Source organism: Neofelis nebulosa, chromosome 4, assembly GCF_028018385.1.
Source record: "Neofelis nebulosa isolate mNeoNeb1 chromosome 4, mNeoNeb1.pri, whole genome shotgun sequence".
Taxonomy (NCBI): domain Eukaryota; kingdom Metazoa; phylum Chordata; class Mammalia; order Carnivora; family Felidae; genus Neofelis; species Neofelis nebulosa.
The window spans coordinates 12,136,991-12,158,338 of NC_080785.1; the positions used below are offsets into that span (position 1 = coordinate 12,136,991).

The window sequence follows — 21,348 nt, forward strand, 5'->3', positions numbered from 1 at the left end:
AGGAACAAGACCTTACTTAGCCCACTATCCCTCCCGACTGAAGCAGTAACACGGCAAGATTTGAGAGTGGCCCCACAGAAGCTCTGGAGCACCACCAGGTTTGAGGTTAAGTCCTCCTCAGTGAAGGATGGAGTGCGTTTCATCACATAGCTTTTCCAAATATTTATTCCTCACAAAATCCTCTCTCTTCTACTCTCTAACCTTTTCATTTTATCAAAGGGTTTCAGGAGTTACAGGACAGGTTTATGCCCAGTGCCTGTGAAAACCTGAATAGTGTGAACTAGCAGCTCACTTTGAAATCTCCTATCATTAAATCTTTGCACTTGGTAGAAATGTCAACCTCTGTTTAAAAGGCAAGATCAAGAAAGTCATGTTGGTCATGGTAAGAACTTGGGATGTTATCCTCACATAATAGAAAGCCATTAGAGAGTTTTAAACAAGGGAGTAGCATGACCTAATCTGTTTTTAAACAGATCCTGTGGATCAGGACTTGGGAGAATGGAAGTGGGGAGGGGCAAGGGTAGAGAAGAGCAGTCAGAGGCTACTGCATTAGACCGTGCACAAGCAGGCGCTAGCTTCCTCTCAGCTGGGAGCACTGGAAGTGGTGAGTAGGGATGAGATGCTGGCATCTTTTGAAGGCAGATTCAGTAGGATTTTCCTGATGGCGGGAGTGAGAGAAAAAAAGGAATCAAGGATGGATCCCAAATTTTTACTTCGGTCACTGGAGAATTTACGGAGCTGTCTACAGAGAGGAGTGAGACTGAGAGGGATATGCTTCTGGGAGGAAGTCTGTTCTGGTCACGTGAAGTCTGAGACACCTGTTAGATCTCTAAAATGAGACATGAAGGGGACAATTAAAATATAAGTCTGGATCTCAGAATGGCTGGAGTAACAGGTTTGGGAGCCATCAACACTCGGTATTTAGAGCCATTACATTAGATGAGATCACGTGGGGAAAGAGTGTGAACGGAGACTGGTAAGGGGCTGGAGGCGAACCCTGCACCTTCAGCCTTGAGGGGTTGGAAGTCAAAGGATCCAGCTGAGGAGACTTGGCTGAGACTGATATCCAGGAGGGATTCCGTTCTCTGAGCTCATGCTCAGGTACAGGAGGAGGAGGAAGACAACGGGGAGGAGGGCGACACAGAAATGAAAACTGTGCTGAAGAGACTTTGAAGAGACTCGAGCGTTGCAGGGGGATCTGGACCCAGGGGCTGCAAGCCGCGTGCTCTGGGGAGATGCCCTGAGGCAGATACTGTCAGCAGCTCTCACTCTGACAGGCCCTCTGGTCCGGACCCAAGCCCAGCCCAGCAGTGTTGAAACCGCGCTTTACCACCTGACAGCCTCAGCAGAGCAGCTCTATTTATCATTCATCCATTCAGCAGGTACCGTCCATCAGACACTAGGCCAGCCATGTAGGCACAAAGACAAAGATAGTCTTTGAGGGAGAAAAGATAAGTAGACATATGACAATTCCATATAGTAAATGATAAAATAATATTTACTCAGTGCTGCTATGCATCCCCATGCACTTCCAAGCGCTTTACAAATGTTAATTTTTGATACTCATAAAAACTCAATGAGTATCAAAAAAGGCGCTGGAACACTAGATATCTACATACAAAACACTGATACTGGACACCATCCACAAAAATCAACTCAAAGTGGATCCCAGAACCAAACATAAGAGCTAAAAGTACAAAACTCTTAGAGGAAAACACAGGAGTAAATCTTCATGATCTTGGGTTAGACAAAGCCTTCTTAGGACAACAAAAGCATGAGTGACTAGGGGCTCCTGGGTGGCTCGGTCAGTTAAGCATCGACTTCAGCTCAGGTCATGATCTTGAGGTTCATGAGTTCCAGCCCCACATCAGGCTCTGTGCTGACAGCTCAGAGCCTGGAGCCTGCTTTGGATTCTCTGTCTCCCTCACCCTGCCCCTCCCCCCTCCACTCCCCATGCTCTGTCTCTCTCTCTCTCTCAAAAATAAACGTTAAAAAAAATTTTTTTTAACAACAACAAAAAAAAGCACAAGTGACTAAAGAAACAATTGACATACTGGATTAAATCAAAGATTACAAACTGTTGTGCTTCCAAGGATACCATCAACAAAGTGAAAAAACAACTACAGAATGGGCGAAAATACCTCCAAATCATATACCTGATGAGAAACTTGCACCCAGAATATATAAAGAACACTTATTACTCAGCAATAAAAGGACATAATCCAATTTAAAATGGGCAAAGGATTTGAACAGACATTTCTCCAAAGATGACAGACAAATGGCCAACAAGCAAACAAAAAGATGTTCCACATTATTAGTTACTATAAAAATTCAAACTAGGAGGCACCCGGGTGGCTCAGTCAGTTGAGCATCAGACTTCAGCTCAGGTCATGATCTCATAGTTCATGGGTTCAAGCCCTACATCAGACTTGCAGCTGTCAGCACAGAACCCGCTTAGGATCCTCTGTCCCCCTCACTCTCTGCCCCTCCCCCACTCGCACACTCATGCTCTCTCTCAAAAATAAACATTAAAAAAAATTTGTAATGGAAATCAGCCATTGCTGATTAGAGAATCTCTAGCCACCTTAATGTGCTCAGAACACTTACATTAGCCTACAGTTGGGCAAAATCATCTAACACAAAGCCTAGCTTATAACAAAGTGTTGAATATCTCATGTCATTTACTGACTACGATACTGAAAATGGAAAACAGAACGGTTATGTGGGTAGAGAATGGTTGTCAGTATTTACCGTCATGATCACGTGGCTGACTGGGAGTAGAATGCGAGTGTTCTCATTAAAGAAAGGTAACTATGTGAGGTGTTAATTAATTTGATGGTGGGAAACCCTTTCAAAGTGTATACAAATCAAATCATCACATTGTACACTTTATACATATTACAATTGTTTGTCAGCTATATACCTCAATAAAGCTGAAAACAAGACTGGAGTCAATAGAAAAGTAACCATGAATGTTAACTGAGAAATATAGAACACAATCCGATGTGTGATAACTATTATATTAGTGTTCAAATAGGTATGTGCATGAGATACAACAAACATGATTTTTTATTATAAAAGAGAGAGAACCACTAATATTTTTGATGCAAAACAGAAGAGTCATATTAAATATCCCGCAAATGTTAGAGAATCAGCAATTATGATCCCTAGATAATATATTATCCCTTAGGTAATATAATTGTCTACAGTGGTTATATACAGTAAACGTAGGGATGCCTGGCTGGCTTAGTCAGAAGAGCAAATGACTTGATCCTGGGGTAGTGAGTTAGAGCCTCATGTTGGGTGTAGAGGTTACTTAAAAATAAAATCTTAAAAAAATAGTAAATGTAAAGTCAACATTCATGAAAGCATGAATATTATAATACATTATATATATTATATATTCATGTTAATATTATAATATTATGCAGAATAACACTGGCTGGGCATCCAGAGTAGATATGAGCCATGATTCCCTCTTTGAAGAGAGGAAACAGGATGTCTAAAATGACAGTCATCACAATGTAGACTGTGAAACAATGAGCGAGGATATAAAAACACTGCCTGCAATAAAACCTTCAGAATCTGTGCCTTGTCCTTCTAGGTTCTGGGGGAAAAGCACCACTGTGGTGGAATATGGAACATCACCAAGCTTATTGTGTCATGGTTCCATTTAAAATTACAGTTAAGATTGAATATAAAATCTTGATTATTCAGCAAAATTAATGAATCAAATATTTTTATTCCGAAGATTTATGTTTCTTCATGTTTTATGCCATACTTTCCACAAAATATTTGCGTATCCTAGAAAAGTGCCATCTGTGAGAACAAATGATGATTCTTCCTGAGAAATTAACAATAATTTTGTTCATTATTGAGCTACCACTGTTCATAAACTTCATAGTCTCTTGGGGTGCCTGGGTAGCTCAGTCAGTTAAGCAACCAACTCCTAGTTTCAGCTCAGGTCATGATCTCACAGTCATGGGATCAAGCCCCACATCAGGCTCTGTGCTGATAGCGGGGAACCTGCTTGGGATTCTCTCCCTCTCTGCCCCTCCCCCACTCATACTCACACTTCTCTCAAAATAAACAAATTAAAAAAAAAACTTCACAGTCTCTTACAATAATTATTAAAAGGCTTCCTTATGTCTGCCATGGCAAAAAGATGAAATAATCATAATACATAAATATATATATAAATTAAAACATATATATATATGTATATATAAATTTATTATCCTAACTTTGTTTTTTGTGGGTTTTTTGTAGTGTTTATTTTTGAGAGAGAGACAGAGACAGAGAGACAGACACAGAGTGAGAGCGGGGGACAGGCAAGGAGAGAAGGAGACACAGAATCGGAAGCAGGCTCCAGGCTCTGAGCTGTCAGCACAGAGCTCAACGTGGGACTTGAACTCATGGACCATGAGATCATGACCTGAGCTGAAGTCAGACACTTAACTGACTGAGTCACCCAGGCACCCCTATCCTAACTTTGTAAAAAGTTGTTTAAATATCTGAAATATTGACATTATTTACTTTTACATGTACATTTGTATAAATACAATTCCATGTGAGGAAAAATATCTAGAAGGAATAATGAGTGTTAATGATAATTATTCTCCAGATAACGAAAGTATGAGTGATTATTAAACTTCTTTATAATATTCCAAAACTTTCAAGTCCCTGCAATAATCAGATATCATCAAAAAAGAACATTTAAAGTTTGAAACTAATAAATCATTTGTGATCAAAGTAAGGAAGGCTAAATAACTCTGCTTCATCTCCAACATTAAGCTCAGCTGTAAAACCCTATGATTTGAGACCAGTAAGAACTGATTGATCTGGCATAGGGCAGGGGAAGGTAGGGCAGAGCAGCAGGGCAGAACTGGTCATGGTGTTCAAGGCTCCACTGTTATACAGAGTTGTATATTGATCTTCCAAGGACTTCTCCCTGCTGCTTTCCTGAAAATCTTCTGTATAAATGTTAAGCATTTAGTTAATCGGTCCAACTAACGCTTTCAGTACCTCTGTCCCGCCCCTCCCCTGCAAACATGTACCACCACCATCAACACCAGTGCTACCATCCAACTGCCACCATCACAAGCCAAAGATCACACCCTCTTCTTTCCTACAGATAAGGAAACTGAGACCCCGGGAAGGTAACTGACTTTCCCAAGGCCACAACACAGATAGAGACAGAAAAGAACGAATTCTTAAATTCAGATCTTCACTCGAAGACCCTGCACCATGTTCTCCCAGAGCCCTTATGTCATTGAGTTAACTGTCACCATCAGAAGTTTCATGCCTTGGAAGATTCTTAATTTCCATGCTAGAGACCAAAATTGGAATCTTAATACCTTCTACTACCCAAATCTCCATCAGGAAGAGAGTCTGTAGTAGGACACAGGGTGTGGGGCATGAACGCAGTGTTAGTGTTCGGTCCTCACTCGTACCTTGGGAATCAGTGATTAGGTGGACAGCACCCTGTGATTAGGACTCCTGGAAAGCCTATTCCAAATTCCCAGGTTCTGACTCCACCAGATTCCCTAAATTCACAGCAACCATTCACAAATGTCAAGTCAGAGCAAGAGAAAAGAACTTTCTTTGAGGCTTTGGCAAATTCACTTCTCAGGGCTGGGTCACCAGTTGCTGCACCATCAGGTTGGCCAGGAAAGACTCGGATGGAATCCACAGTGGTCCCTAAAGTATGATGCTGCCAAAAGCAAGCACAAGGCTAAAAGAGACCAGTATTGTGAGCCAAAGAGCAAGTCAAAAACAGCAACCGCAGGGCTAGACCAAACTGGATAGAGTAGGCCAGCAGAGTCCTCCATGCAAAATCAATTCACTTTCCAGATGTCTCTACAAGACAGAACCTATGCAGAAGTTGAAGTCCAAGGTCTAAATGAAGCAAAGAAGCATGAATAGATAGCACGGGTAAGCAGTGGAAAACATATCAAGGTTTAATTTAGTTTTACCCAAGGAAGTAAGCTATTGATTTTAGGGTAGAGACTGCCTTGAGCTCTGTGCTTTTAAAGCCATTCTTGACGTGAGAGAATTAGAGCTTCTGATGTGCACTCCAGAGGGGAGCGTGTTCTAAGCTATGGTTCCACAACATCTGAATATCCATAGCTGAAGAAGGATGTCACATCCTCCATGGCAAAGATACTTTGCAATGTGTGTGTCTGTCACAGCTCTAGTTAAAAAAAAAGAATATGCTACAAAGTTCCTGATTCTTCTACACATGAGTACCTGTACTTTTTTTGTTTGTTTGTTTTATTTATTTATTTTGAGGGAGGGAGAGAGCAGGGTAGGGGCAGAGACAGGGAGAGAGAGAAACCCAAGAAGAGCCCAACACAGGGCTCTCTCAGGAACCCTGAGATCATGACTTGTGCCAAAATCAAGAGTCAGACGCTTAACCAACTGAGCCACCCAGGTGCCCCACACCTAAAAATACTTTAATTCGATGTGCCTCAGTGACTCTTCCTCACATTCAGATTCTAAAACACATCTGCTCGGTCTGAAACAGATATTTGTACATCTAAGTTCACTGCAGCCTTATTCACAAAAGCCAAAATGTGGAAGCAACCCAAGTATCCGTCAACAAACAAATAAGTAAGTGAAATAGATAAATAAAATGTGGCATAGACAGACAATGAAATATTATTTTGCCTTCACAAAGATATCTGCTACAACGTGGATGAATCTTGAAGACATTATGCTAAGTGAAATAAGTCAGACGCAAAAGGGCAAGTAATGTGTGATTTCACTTAAGTGAGGTACCCCCAAATAGTCCAATTCATAAAGATGAAAAGTAGAATAGTGGTTGCCAGGGGCTGGGGAGGGAGGAGGCGTGGAGAATGGGACATTTTCATGTAAGGGATAGAGTTTCAATTGGAGAGGATGAAGAGTTCTGCTGACAGATGGTGGGGATGACCGCATAACAATGTGAATGTACTTAATGCCACAGAAAGGTACACTTTACAAAGGCTGAAATGGTAAACTTTGTTATGTGTATTTTCACCACAATAAAGTATTTTCTCAAAGCATATTTTCTGGACACAGTATAAGGGCCTCATCTTTTATATACATGCTTCAATTTCAGACATTGCTCTTGATCTAATAGAAAAGTACGTTGTTCTTTTAAAGAACAAAGACTGTGTCTTCTCCAGCCCCCACATCTCCCACATAGTGGGCATTAAGGAAATTATTTGCTGAATGAATGAGCTTGGTTGTTTTCCTTTTTAAAGTCATCTTCATGTGTCATCCTTCTGCAAATTGCATTACTGACATATTTTGTTACAGATACTTTCAACTTTTGGGTTATTTCAGGAGACTGAGTTAGCAAGACAATATAAATTCTATGACAACAAAACCAATAATGCTTGTGTCTACCTTGGAAATGCTGAGAAGAAACATGTATGTTGTACATACAAAGGTGTTCTCAGTCTTATTCGCCGGAGCCCTGAAAGTCTGGTCTTACTACTAAGAGTTGGCGATTATTTTCCCAAAAAATAACAGATTAGTAACAACTCAGCTGCAATAACACACGTAACAAAAGATTTCAAAAACAAGTAACATGACTCAGGTTACTGACTCACATAAATACAGTCATTAGCTTTAATTTGAGAAGTGCAGCTATCACCAGCTTCCTTATGGATTTCTCTATGACAGGACAAAGGAGATAGAACCTAAATGTTTTCCAATTCTAAGCCTTTGGACCAGCTGTTTTCCTTCTCCATTTGCAACTTTTCAGCAGTAAGGACAGCAGTCCCCTTACATCTGACCCCTACAAGATTGAATGGATCCTACTGCTGGTGATGACCCACAGGGCAGTACATCCAAGGAGTTTGTCAGTAGGACAGGAAGCCACCAACTTCAGTCCTAATCTGGTAGGATACAGGAAACTATAGTCCCTCTTGGAGACAAAAATCTATATTGCTCTCAAAACTACTGCACTTTAGGGGCGCCTGGCTGGCTCAGTCAGAAGAGCGAGGGTATGGCTGTTGATCGCAGGGTCATGAGTTCAAGAACCCTGCTGGTATAGTGATTACTTAAATCAATAACCTTTAAAAAGAGATTACTGGGGCGCCTGGGTGGCGCAGTCGGTTAAGCGTCCGACTTCAGCCAGGTCACGATCTCGCGGTCCGTGAGTTCGAGCCCCACGTCGGGCTCTGGGCTGATGGCTCGGAGCCTGGAGCCTGTTTCCGATTCTGTGTCTCCCTCTCTCTCTGCCCCTCCCCCGTTCATGCTCTGTCTCTCTCTGTCCCAAAAATAAATAAAAAACATTGGAAAAAAAAAATTAAAAATAAAAATAAAAAGAGATTACTTAGGGGCACCTGGGTGGCGCAGTCAGTAAGTGTCCCACTCTTGATTTTGGCTCAGATGGTGATCTCATGGTCATGAGATTGAGCCCCATGTTGGGCTCCAAGCTGAGTGGAGCCTGTTTGGGATTCTCTCTCTCCCTCTCTTTCTTTCAAAATAAATAAACTTAAACTTTTTTTAAAAAGTTTTTAATGTCTTATTTTTGAGAGAGAGAGGGAGAGAGAAACAGAGCACAAGCAGAGAAAAGGCAGAGAGAGAGGGAGACAGAATCTGAAGCAGGATCCAGGCTCTGAGGTGTCAGCACAGAGTCTAACATAGGGCTCAAACTCGAACTGTGAGATCATGACCTGAGCTGAAGTCGGACACTTAATCGACTGAGCCACCCAGATGCCCCAAAATAAATAAACTTAAAAAAAAAAACTAAAAAGATTACTTAAATAAACTTTAAAAAAAAAAAACCCACTGTACTTTAGATCTGATGTAAGTGATATAATCATCTAATGACAAAGGAGTGGTTTCTCATTAAAAAAAAAAAAAATCTTGAGCAATATAGAGAATGGATACTGGATATTGTACCTTAAACAGTTTATTCAACGTCTTCTAAAAAATGTTTTATTTTTACTGGAAGAGAAATAAGAGTCCTTAAAAAACACTGCCACCCCCATAGGTCTCGGCCACCCAAACCTTGGGTTTCCATCACTGTAGTTCAGAATTCGTATTATTTATAGTTAAAAGACATGTCAGCTCAGCTTACTAAAATTCAAAATACGTTCAGCTGCTGACTGCTAAAGCCCAGTTTCCAAAGCTTTTATCTGTTACCAAGGCCGACCATCCAAACCACTGGAACTCAGATTCATTACAAGCCTGTGCCAGAGGCCAGCTGCGTGAGCAGCCACGTCCTGGCTCACTTCCTGCTACGTGATTCTGACCTGATTTCAAAGGTTCGGTTCCCTCCCAGCTCTCCTCCCACACGAGCCCTCGTTCTTGTGACTTTTTAAAATCTTGAGATTATTCCTCTTTACCTGAGTGAACCACCAGTACAGGCCATAAGTCCATAGGAATTCAGAATAGGAGACCATCAATGACACTAAGAAATGTCAAAAACAAACACTGTGATCAAAGATAGATGGAAACTGCCCAACATCTGATGTATTTGAGACAGAAAATTTGCGGCAAAACATTATACATAGATAATGCTGGACAACGGTGTCTGATTCATTTCCATCTTAGAATTCTCTCAGTACCAAGGTCAAATATGAACTAGCAGTACTTGATAATGGTCACTTTAGCTCTTAAGTGTTTCGTATTCCCGTAAAGGAGTGTGTATATTACCGGGTAGATTTCCTGAATGCTTAGATTCTACTTCCATACCCCCAATGCTCTTAGCTGCGAGATAAATACTTAGATTTCCATATCTAGATGTTCAATAGGTTCTTGTTCAAATGTCAAAGAATCCTGGCAGCAATCAGCTCTCTCTACTAACAACTGTAGAAAATGTGAAGGCTAGCTGTTGTATTAGCCAGCAAAAATCACTGAAGTGGACTGAATTGATAAGAAAATGTTCATTGCTGATCCAGTTTCCAACAGCCATAGATATTTCTACAGGCATAAAAGTGATGAATCTTTGCATTCATTAATGTAGTTCGTTATAATAAGATAATGCTTTCATGGCTTCCACAAATACTTACTGAGTGACTACCTCTTGCCAGGGAGGAACAAAACAGATACAAATTCCTGTCCTTGTGGAGTTTATATGGTTGTGAGGAAAACACATGATATATATAAGAAAAATAGACAGTGATAATGCTGAGGAGACAAAGCAGGGCAGGGAATGGTAGCACGGAGGACAGCAGTTTACAGTGGAGATGACGATGCCTGAAGCAGTGAGGAAGTGAGCCATGCCAATATCTGGGGTAGAACATTCCAAGCAAAGAGGTCACAAATGCACAGGCTCTGAGGAAGGTGTATGCAGGGCTTATTTAAGGAACACCAGGGACGCCAAAGTGACCAGAGCAGTGTGAGAGGGGGGCGGAATAGCAGAGGCGACTATCATACCAAACAAACTCCTAAAGGGCATTCTAACTCATTATGAAAACTTAGGCTTTTTCTTGAGGTTGAAAAGGAAATGGAGAATTTTGAAAGAAACATGATGTGACGTGGCTTCTATTTTTAAAGGATCCTGCTAGCTGCCATGCTGAATACAGATGAAAGGCAAATTGAGAGTAAAAGTTGTGAAACCAGTTAGGAGGCCGAGGCAGCAATCCAAGCAAGACGTGATCGTGCCTTGCACCAGAGCAGAGGCTGTGGAGGTGGCGATAAATGGTGGAATCACAGCTTCATTTTGAAAGCTGTCAACAAGTCTAACCCTGATTTTTTCAAACCCTTGTGTCAGAGGCCAACTTTCAACAGATTGTAGTCAAGGAGGAGCTGCTTTGCTACCTATGAAATCCCAACCCAGAAGCAGTTGATCTAAACATCGATTGAGCACCCGGTCAAATAGTGTGACATCAGGGTTGCTGAGTGATTGTGCGTGAAATGTAAGAAGCTTTGTCCAGAGCAACTGGAAGAATGGAGTTGCCATCCGCTGAAACAGGGCGGGGGGGGGGGGGGGGGGGGGGGAGTGGTGAGAGCAGCATGTTGAAGTAGAAAAATATCAGGAGCTCAGCTTTGGATACTGTAAGTTTGAAATGCCTATTAGACATCCATGTGGATGTCTCAAGAAGGAATATACAATGTGGATCAGAGATACAGTCTGAAGAGCAGACCACTTAGACCAAGCTCTCTGGAAGCAGAGTCTGCAGGGGGTTCTTATGCAAGTGATTTTTCAAGGACTGCTTTCCGGAGAAACCTGTAGGGAATTAAGAAACACAAGATAGGGCAGGAGACAAAACTAGACCAAAAAATACCAAGTGATTTGGGGATTAATCTAGACTTGGTTTGATATTATCGGGAGATCTGGAGTGTAAACTGCTAGAAATATAGATCCCTAAATTCTGTCAAACCTTTTTATCAATAGAGGCAACTTTTCCTCCCTTAACTGAGGAAGTCAGTCACCCTTTCTTGCAGACGCCACAATGGGCTCCCCTCTAGTAGCTTCCTTGCAAGGCAATGCTGATCCTACTAATGATCCCCACCTCCCCTCACTGCTTCCAGACCTATAACCAGACTCAAGGCCCAGCAGGCCCAGCAGGGTAAGACACAAATTGTGACCAGTGAGAAGGTGCGATGCACCCCAAAGTCCTAGGGAGCATCGCTGGATCAAAGGGTGCGTGCACTTGTAAATCTGACAGATATTGCCAAATTGCCTGCCATAGAAATTGTACTAATCTATACTACCACCAACAATGTAGAGAGAACATATTTCCCCAATAATCTGGTAAAAAAGTGGTTTCAATGTTCAGGAGTTTTCCCAAATAGAGAGCCAAAAAATGGTTATCTCAGCTGGTTTTGATCTGTATTTCTTATTATGAATGAGACTATCTTTCCTGTGTTTAAGAAACATCTGTGTTTCTCCTTTTCTGTGAATTACATATTCATAGTATTTGCCTGTTCTCTTTTTTTTTTTTTTTTTTGGGGGGGGGGTTGTTGATCTTTTCCCCATCATTTCTAAGAGCTCTTTGTGTTTTAGAGATTAAACTTTCATTATGAATGCAGATATTTTCCCAGCTTGTTGTATTTTTGGTAAATTTCTTATAGCCTTTTACCATGGAGAATTTAAAAAATTTTAATCAATCAATCAGTTTAAAATATTTTCCACACCCCAAGGTTTTAGTATATGTGCTGCCGAAGTGAGCACTCCATACCCACCCCAGGGTTTTAAAAAAAAAACAACCCTCATCTTCCCATTTTTTTTTCTAGTAGTTGTATTGTTTCATTTTTAACATTAAAACATTTGATCCATTTGGACTTCATCCTGGTATACGGCTTGAGGTATGGCAACACCTTAATTTTTTTCAGATGGCTAGCCTGTTATCTCAGTATCAGTTACTGAGTAATCCATTTTCTTCTGATCTATTACTTTTATTTGTACTCTGGAATTTAAACTAAATTCCTATATTGTATGTATTTGTTTTCTAGACTACTTATTCTACTGGGATACAGCCACAAACACTTACATTTCAAGGTTCATGCTGTAGTTCAGTGAATGATAGATAGAGCCTGTCTATCATCATTGTTTTCTTTTTTGGCTTCTTCCAACTTCCATAATAACCTTTGAATATGTTAATCTTATTTTTATAGGTTTAAAAAGAGGCAGTAAGTTGGCATTTTTATAGGTCTAACATCAAATTAAGAAATTAACTTAAGAGTAACTGACATCTTTATGGTGTGGAGTCTTCTTATTTAAGAATATGGTATTATATTCCTTTGATTCATGTCTGCTTCCATGGTTTCCTGAGTGTTTTAAAGCTTCCTTCATGTAGATCTTATACATTTCTTTAAAATTTATCTCTGGGTGGCTCAGTCAGTTAAGTGTTCAACTCTTCACTTCGACTCCAGTCATGATCTCACAGTTCACGGAGTTCAGGCCCCATGTCAGGCTCTGTGCTGACAGTACAGAGCCTGCTTGGGATTCTCTCTTTTCCCCTCTCTCTCTGCGCCCCCCCCCCCCACCATGTGGATGCTCATGCATGCACTCTTGCTCTCTCTCTCTCTCAAAATGAATAAATAAACTTCTGGGGCACCTGGGGGGCTCAGTTGGTTAAGCATCCAGCTTTGGCTCAGGTCATGATATCATGGTTCATGAGTTCGAGCCCCACATTGGGCTCTGTGCTGACAGCTCAGAGCCTGGAGTCTGCTTGGCATTCTGTGTCTCCTCTCTCTCCCTCTTCTCCATTAGAGAGCTCTCTCTCTCTCTCTCTTTCTCTCTCAAAACTAAATAAACATTAAAAAAATTAATGAATAAATAAACTTTTAAAAAAATGTAAATATAAAACTTATTTCGGGGTGCCTGGGTGGCTCAGTCAGTTGAGCATCGACTTCGGCTCAGGTCATGATCTCACAGCTTGTGGGTTCGAGCCCCACATCAGGCTCTGTGCTGACAGCTCAGAGCCTGGAGCCTGTTTCAGATTCTGTGTCTCCCTCTCTCTGCCCCTAACCCACTCGCATTCTGTCTCTGTCTCTCTCAAAAATAAAGAAACATTAAAAAAAAAATTTTTTTTAACTTATCTCTGGGCATTTTGTCTCTTTGTGATTATTGCAAATAGAATCTTTTCTTTCATCCTGTCCCCTCATTGGTGACTATTTGTGTATATGAGAAAATATTAATATCTATATATTTATTTTGTACCCCACTACCTTACAAATTCTTATTGTTTTATAGTTTTTATATTCATTATTTGGATTTTTAAATTATACACACACAAATTTTTACATCCCATTTCCAATGTCTATAACTAATGTATTTCTCTTGATAGATTATCACCCTTCAAACGTAAACGGTGGTGGTAGTATTCATTCTTTTAATGTTCTTGAGTTTTGTAAGAATGTTACATTCATTAAATATGATGAAGCTTAATTTGTATTTTACCTCGTTTTTGTTTGTTTTGTTTTTGTTTTCCATTTTTACAGAGAGAGAGTGAGGGACAGGGGGCGGGGGAGGGAGGGAGGGAGGGAGGGAGAGAGGGAGAGAGAGAGGGAGAGAGGGAGAGAGGGAGAGAGAGACAGAGAGAGAGAGAGAGAGAGAGAGAGAGAGAGAGAGAGAGAGTATCCCAAGCAGGCTCCACACTCAACGCAGGGCCGACTTGGGGCTCAATCCTATGATCCTGGGATCATGACCTGAGCTGAAATCAAGGGTCGAACACTCAACGGACTGAGCCACCCAGGCACCCCTATATTTTACCTCTTAACATTAAAGACTTATCCTCGTATCCCATTTGATCATATTAGGTATCAATTCCTTTTGTTTGCATTTACTTGACATATTATTCTTCATTCATTTTCAAACTTGCACTTTTTTTATGAATCTTAGAAATATAAGGGTGCCTAAGTGGCTCAGACAGTTGAGCATCCAACTCTGGATTTCAGACCAAGTCATGATCTCCCAGTTTGTGAAATTGGGCCCTGAGTTGGGCTCTTCGCTGACAGCACAGAGCCTGCTTGGGATTCTCTCTTTCTCTTTGCCCCTCCCTCTCCTCTAAAAATAAAGGATAAAACTTAAAAAAAAAAAAAAAAAAAAAAAAGTACCAAAGCCTTAAAAAAAAAACAAAACAAAGTTGTGTTTTGCTTTTTGAGCTGATCTGAAGGCCATTCTAAGTGTAAAGTTATTTAATTGCATGTCCAACATGTTTCATCTTAATTCTGGAACATTATTTTATGTTCTGTGTTTTGTTTATAAAAGTTTACAGGGAGGGGATGATTATTACATTTGCATTTGTTGTATGTTTCCTCATTTTTGTTTGTGGTTCTATTTTTTTTCCAATGTTTTATTTATTTTTGAGACAGGGAGAGTGCAAGCAGAGGAGGAGCAGAGAGGGAGGACCCGAAGCAGGCTCTGCACTGTCAGCATTCAGAGCCCAATGTGGGGTTCGTGAGACCGTGACCTGAGCCAAAGTCAGGCACTTAACCAACTGACCTGCCCTGGTGCCCCTGTTGGTTCTATTAATTGTAAGGAAAGTATATATATTTTTTGTTCCAGTACTCACCTTTATAATTTATATAGTTCTCTTAGTCCTCTGTTTCTTTTGACCACATCTATTGGTTACCACTTATGAGTAATAACAAACGAATAATTAACTAGGTTATAGAAGTCTGTGACTTCTGTCTTGCTGGCCCTCTCTCTTCTGCAGATGCTCTGGTATACCGTCATCTGTTCACTCTGATGAAGTCAGATGCTCTACAGAGAGGGTTACGTGGCAAGGAAGTGAAGGCCTCCAGCCAACAGCTCGGAAGGACCTGATGCTTTGGTCCAACAACCCATGAGAAACCGAATCCTGCAGCAACCACACAGGTTTGCTGGGAAGTAGCTCCTAACCAGATGAGCCTGAAGATGACTGCAGCCTGTGACAGCTGAGACATGCCTGGCTTCCTGGTCCACAAAAGTTATGAGGTTATAATAAAGGGTTTTTTAAGCCATTAAGTGTCAGGATAATTTGTTATGCGGGAACAGATAACTAACACATGCATACTAAGGGTCTTTTGCATTTCAAGGTGTGTTTTCTTCAGAAAGTGTATTGTTGCTGGAATATTATTTCTGCCCCTGCTGGGCCCTCTTACTTTCCTTCATGCTTCTTCTTTTCACTTTCTTTCTTGACTCTACCTGATCTCACCTGTGACTGGTAGTGATTTCACACAATTTGAAATCTGTGGATTATCTGTCTTTCATCTTCACTGAAAATGGGAGTTTTCAGAGTCTTCTTTCAATTGTCTTGTTTCTTCTAGGTGGTTTCCAGGGAAAGAAATGGAAAGCCACTGATTTATGCAGCTGTATTTATATTAGTGGCTTTTGTTGTTTTAATCTGCATTTTCATGATGCAAGTGCTGATAAGCTGCTTTTCACATGTATGTGTGACAATCTGTATGATCTATGTCTAATCATTTAACCACAATTCTATCACTTTGCTTTTATTTTTCTTACTGATTTGTAGAAGCTCTTTTGTATATTAGAGATACTGGCTTTTATCTTTTAATAATGTTTGTAAACATTTTCTGGAAATCTGTCACTTGTCCTTTAAAATTGAAAGCACTTCAGTGATCCCTACATTTACAGAATCTTTTCATAAAAAATTTTAAATTGTTCTGCAGTCAAATTTACCAACGACTTTCATTACGACTTGATATTTCAAGAGTTACTAACAAGAAGGCCTAAGAAAACAGCTTTTCTGGATTGTGAAAGCTGAAGGTAATGTACATATTATACCATCCCGTCCAAAAAGGTGGGGAAGAAAACAGTCAACATGTCTGCAGATTTTAAAGGCAGTATTTCATGAAATAAAATACAGGAAAAATTGAATTATCAAAAAAATTATCCAATTGTAGTACCAATATACGACAACATGATGAAATGACCGTTTTTTCCCTCATCAATTTAAGATACCTTATCATATATAATTTTCCATGTAACTATTATCTGGACTATGTGTTGATGCATTTATCTATCCCTGCATCAATACCACACCATCTTAAAGGCTATAGCACTGAGGTATTCTGGTTCCATCATTCACTAGCCACAAGACCTCAGTAAACTTCTTTAAACCTCAGTTTCTACTTTGCAGTGTTGTTTTCAGAATTAAATATATAAAGGACAGAAGTAAATAAATCTTCTAGCCCCATGCCTCACATAAAAATAGGCATTCATAACAAAAAACCATAAAATACCTAGGAAAAAACCTAACCAAAGAAGTGAAAACTCTATACACTGAAAACTATAGAAAGCTTATGAAAGAAACTGAAGAAGACACACAAAAAAAAGGAAAAATATTCCATGCTCCTGGATTGGAAGAACAAACTTTTTTTTAAGAGTTTATTTTTGGGGCGCCTGGGTGGTGCAGTCGGTTAAGCGTCCGACTTCAGCCAGGTCATGATCTCGCGGTCCGTGAGTTCGAGCCCCACGTCACGCTCTGGGCTGATGGCTCAGAGCCTGGAGCCTGTTTCCGATTCTGTGTCTCCCTCTCTCTCTGCCCCTCCCCCGTTCATGCTCTGTCTCTCTCTGTCCCAAAAATAAATAAAAAACGTTGAAAAAAAAATTAAAAAAAAAAGTTTATTTTTAAAAAAAAGTTTATTTTTTTTAATGTTTATTTTTATTTTTGAGAGAGAGAGACAGAGTGTAAGCCATTGTTAAAATGCTGATGCTACCCAAAGCAATCTACATATTCAGCGCGATGCCTATCAAAGTAACACCAGCATTCTTCACAGAGCTAGAACAAATCATCCCAAAATTTGTATGGAACCAGAAAAGACCCCAAATAGCCAAAGCAATCTTGAAAAGAAAACCAAAGCTGGAGGCATCACAATTCTGAACTTCAAGATGTATTACAAAGCTATAATCATCAAGACAGTATGGTACTGCCACAAAAACAGACTCAGATCAGTGGAACAGAATAGAGAACCCAGAAATGGACCCACAAACGTATGGCCAACTAACCTTTAACAAAGCAGGAAAGAATAACCAATGGAATAAGGACAGTCTCTTCAGCAAATGGTGCTGAAAACTGGACAGCGACATGCAGAAGAATGAGCCTGGACCACTTTCTTACACCACACACACACACAGAAAAAAAAAAAAAAAAAACAACTCAAAATGGATGAAAGACTTAAAGCCATCAAAATCCTGAAGGAGAAAGCAGACAAAAACCTCTTTGACCTCGGCCGCCGCAACTTCCTACTCAACACGTCTCGAGGCAAGGGAAACAAAGGCAAAAATGAACTACTGGGACCGCATCAAAATAAAAAGCTTCTGTACAGCAAAGGAAACAACCAGCAAAACTAAAAGGCAACCGATGGAATGGGAGATTATATTTGCAAATGACATATCAGATAAATGGTTACTATCCAAAATCTATAAAGAACTTATCAAACTCAACACCCAAAAAACAAATAATCCATAAGAAATGGGCCAAAGACATGAACATTTTCCAAAGAAGACATCCAGATGGCTAACAGACACATGAAAAAATGCTCAACATCACTCATCATCAGGGAAATACAAATCAAAACCACGATGAGATACCACCTCACACCTGTCAGGATGGCTAACATCAACAACTCAGGCAACAACAGATGTTGGCGAAGATGCGGAGAAAGAGGATCTCTTTTGCATTGTTGGTGGGAATGCAAGCTGGTGCAGCCACTCTGGAAAACAGTAGGGAGGTTCCTCAGAAAATTAAAAATAGAACTACCCTACGACCCAGCAATTGCACTATTAGATATTTATCCAAGGGATACAGGTGTGCTGTTTCAAAGGGGCACATGCACCCCAAGGATTATAGCAGTGCTATTGACCATAGCCAAAGTATGGAAAGAGCCCCAATGTCCCTCGACGGATGAAGGGATAAAGAAGATGTGGTATATGGTATATATATACAATGGAGTATTACTTGGCAATCAAACAGAATGAAATCTTGCCATTTGCAACTATGTGGATGGAACTGGAGGGTATTATGCTAAGCGAAATCAGTCAGAGAAAGAAAAATATAATATGACTTCACTCATATGAGGAATTTAAGATATAGAACAGACTAACATAAGGGAAGGGAAGCAAAAATAACATAAAAACAGGGAGGGAGACAAAACATAAGAGACTCTTAAATATAGAGAACAAACAGAGGGTTGCTGGAGGGGTTGTGGGAGGGGGGATGGGCTAAATGGGTAATGGGCAGTAAGGAATCTACTCCTGAAATCATTGTTGCACTATATGTTAACTAACTTGGATGTAAATCAAAAAATAAGTTAATTAATAAAATAAATAGGCATTCATAAATGATTGCTATTAATATCAGCATTATGAAGGATGAAATTAGACTATAGGCAAAAGTTGATAATAATAAGATAACTATGCATTTTAAAAATACAACAAACTGCTACTCTTTTAATGTTTCCCTGTGTGTTCAAGCTCCAGGGGAACTAGTCCCCGTGGGGAGATCAGTCAGATTCTGGTAGATGTTCTGTTCTCCTAGCTAACATGTGAAAAGAGGAAGGAACAAAGACTAGCTTATACAAGGCTCTCTGGAAAGAGACACTGGGTCAGTAACAAAGACAAGTGGCACTTCACTGAGATTCCCATAGGAAGGCGCTGAGCTAGTCATTCACGGTTGCTTAGCAACATGTAAATGTACAAGAAAGAAGCAAAGTAAAGGCATCACAAAATCAGGCATATCTTACTCTCTCACTTACTCATTTATTATTTCTACACTGTGCATTGGTCAAAGAGAAACAGAATATAAGGCTGACCTCCAAAAATGAGATGGCCAGATAGTGAAGGAAATACAGCTCAAACATCAGTATTAAAAGGTAGTAGGTAGCCCAGAGATAAATGTACAGACAAAAATCCATGTGCTTAGGGCTGGGTCCAGGTGCAAGAGAATTATTCCGTTCAGTGTATCAAGTATTTATAAGTGCTTCAAGGAACACGTAGAAAAGTGTAAGGCAGCCATGCTTTCAAAAACTTTAAAACATACTGGGGAGACAGGGCGCCCGGGTGGCTCAGTCAGTTAAGTGGCCGATTTCAGCTCAAGTAATGATCTCCAGGTTCATGAATTCGAGCCCTATGTCGGGCTCAGAGCCTGAAGCCTGCTTCAGATTCTTTGTCTCCCTCTCTCTCTCTGCCCCTCCCCGGCTCACTCGCTTTCTCTCTCAAAACAAAATAAACATTAAAAAGTAATTTTTAATATACTAGGGAGGATAAAATATGAATACAGATCATACCACCACAGAACAGAATTCATGTCACAACTGAGTAATATGTCCTCAAAGGTCAGAGAGATCAAAACCTGGGAGGTAGTAAACCAGAAAAGCTTCCTGGAAGAGAAGTCACTGGAATTAACCTTTAAAGGTTAAATAGGGGGAAAAAATTAAATAGGATTTTCACAGGTAGATGTGGGGATAAGAGATCACCTTTCAGTACATCAGGGAGGGAACTCCAGGTATGTTGAAAACAATGAAAATCCAGATTTTGCTACAAAACAGAATTCTCGTAAAATCAACACAAAGGAAGATAAAATTATTGCCGTATTGTGGAGGTCCGTGAATGCCAGGTTTGGGGACCCTGTGCTTCATGTCTAGGCACTGAGAGGCGGTGAGTGTGGGTGGAAATGGTTAATTATGCCTTCAAGGGATGAATCTGGCAATGGTAGTTTTGACTGGGATGGGGGGAAGGGAGAGTGTAATGGACCAAGAGGTGAAGAGGAAATTTTAGCAGCGCAGGTGAGAGAGGAGGACAGTCTAATCAATAATAGAATCCATGGGAATGGGAAGGAAGGGACAGATAATAGAGACTTTGCAGAAGTAGCAACTGGAGATAAGCTGCTGATTAGATTCAAGGGCTCAGCAGAGATGGGGAGAGAAAATTATCTCAGAGGTGGTAAGCCTGGTGTACTGGACATAAATAATAGAAAAAATAGATCCAGCTGAGCAGTAGAGGGGGCTGGTGGGGGGGGGTGGGGAAGGAAGACGAAGAGGAGAGAAAGGACATCCACTGTGGACTTGCTAAGTTTGAAATGTTCATGGTACTATCCGGTGGTTAAGGGTCCAATTTCAGCTCATGTCATGATCTCATGGTTCATGAGTTCAAGCCCTGTGTCAGGCTCTGCGCTGAGCTTGGAGAACGTGTTTGGGATTCATTCTCTTTCTCTCTCTCTCTCTCTCTCTCTCTCTCTCTCTCTCTCTCTCTCTCAAAATAAATAAACCTTAAAAATCAAATAAAGCCAATAGAGGGAAGGCTAGGGACCTTACTTTGAATGGTTCAAGAGGTAACTGAGCTTAAGGAAGGTTTAAAAAGATCTATGGAAGGCAGAAAAGCAGCCTGCATTCTTCACCAAACCAAACCCAAGTCTTTTATTCTTAAATCTTGTCATATAGCTATAGATGAACCTTCCCAAGTCAAAAATTTCAGAAGGTCCCAATATCAGCATAAACAAAAGTCACATCTGGGTTCGTGGACCTTAACATTTATGAAACAGACTAACAGAATAGGCCACTGTGGAGAACATAAGCAATATATAAAGCATGACCCCCTAACTTTCACAGGGATCTCCAAAGGTCATCTGCAAACATACAAATCCTAAATAACACATACTACCAAACACAGGCACAACCAGACCCATGCTCTGTGAAGAGAGTTCAGACATGAGAAACTCTTGCACAGAAGGAGGAAGACTTCACTGAAGTAGATGGCTGGAAAACAGTTAAGTGATGAAAGAAAAGAGAAAGGAAAAGGAAAAGGAAAAGGAAAAGGAAAAGGAAAAGGAAAAGGAAAAGGAAAAGGAAAAGGAAAAGGAAAAGAAAAGAAAAGAAAAGAAAAGAAAAGAAAAGAAAAGAAAAGAAAAGAAAAAAGAAAAGAAAAGAAAAGAAAAAAGAAGAGGGAGGAGGAAGAAA

The 21,348-nt window shown here is 40.4% G+C and overlaps 1 long non-coding RNA gene across 1 annotated transcript; it reads left to right on the forward strand.

Annotated features, from left to right (window-relative positions):
• The first annotated feature begins 7,645 nt into the window (after positions 1–7,645).
• LOC131508827 (uncharacterized) lies at positions 7,646–15,393 on the forward strand. Its single transcript, XR_009260163.1, has 3 exons — positions 7,646–7,889; positions 14,760–14,925; positions 15,108–15,393. It is a non-coding gene; the product is annotated as an uncharacterized LOC131508827 (long non-coding RNA).
• Positions 15,394–21,348: the final 5,955 nt, after the last annotated feature.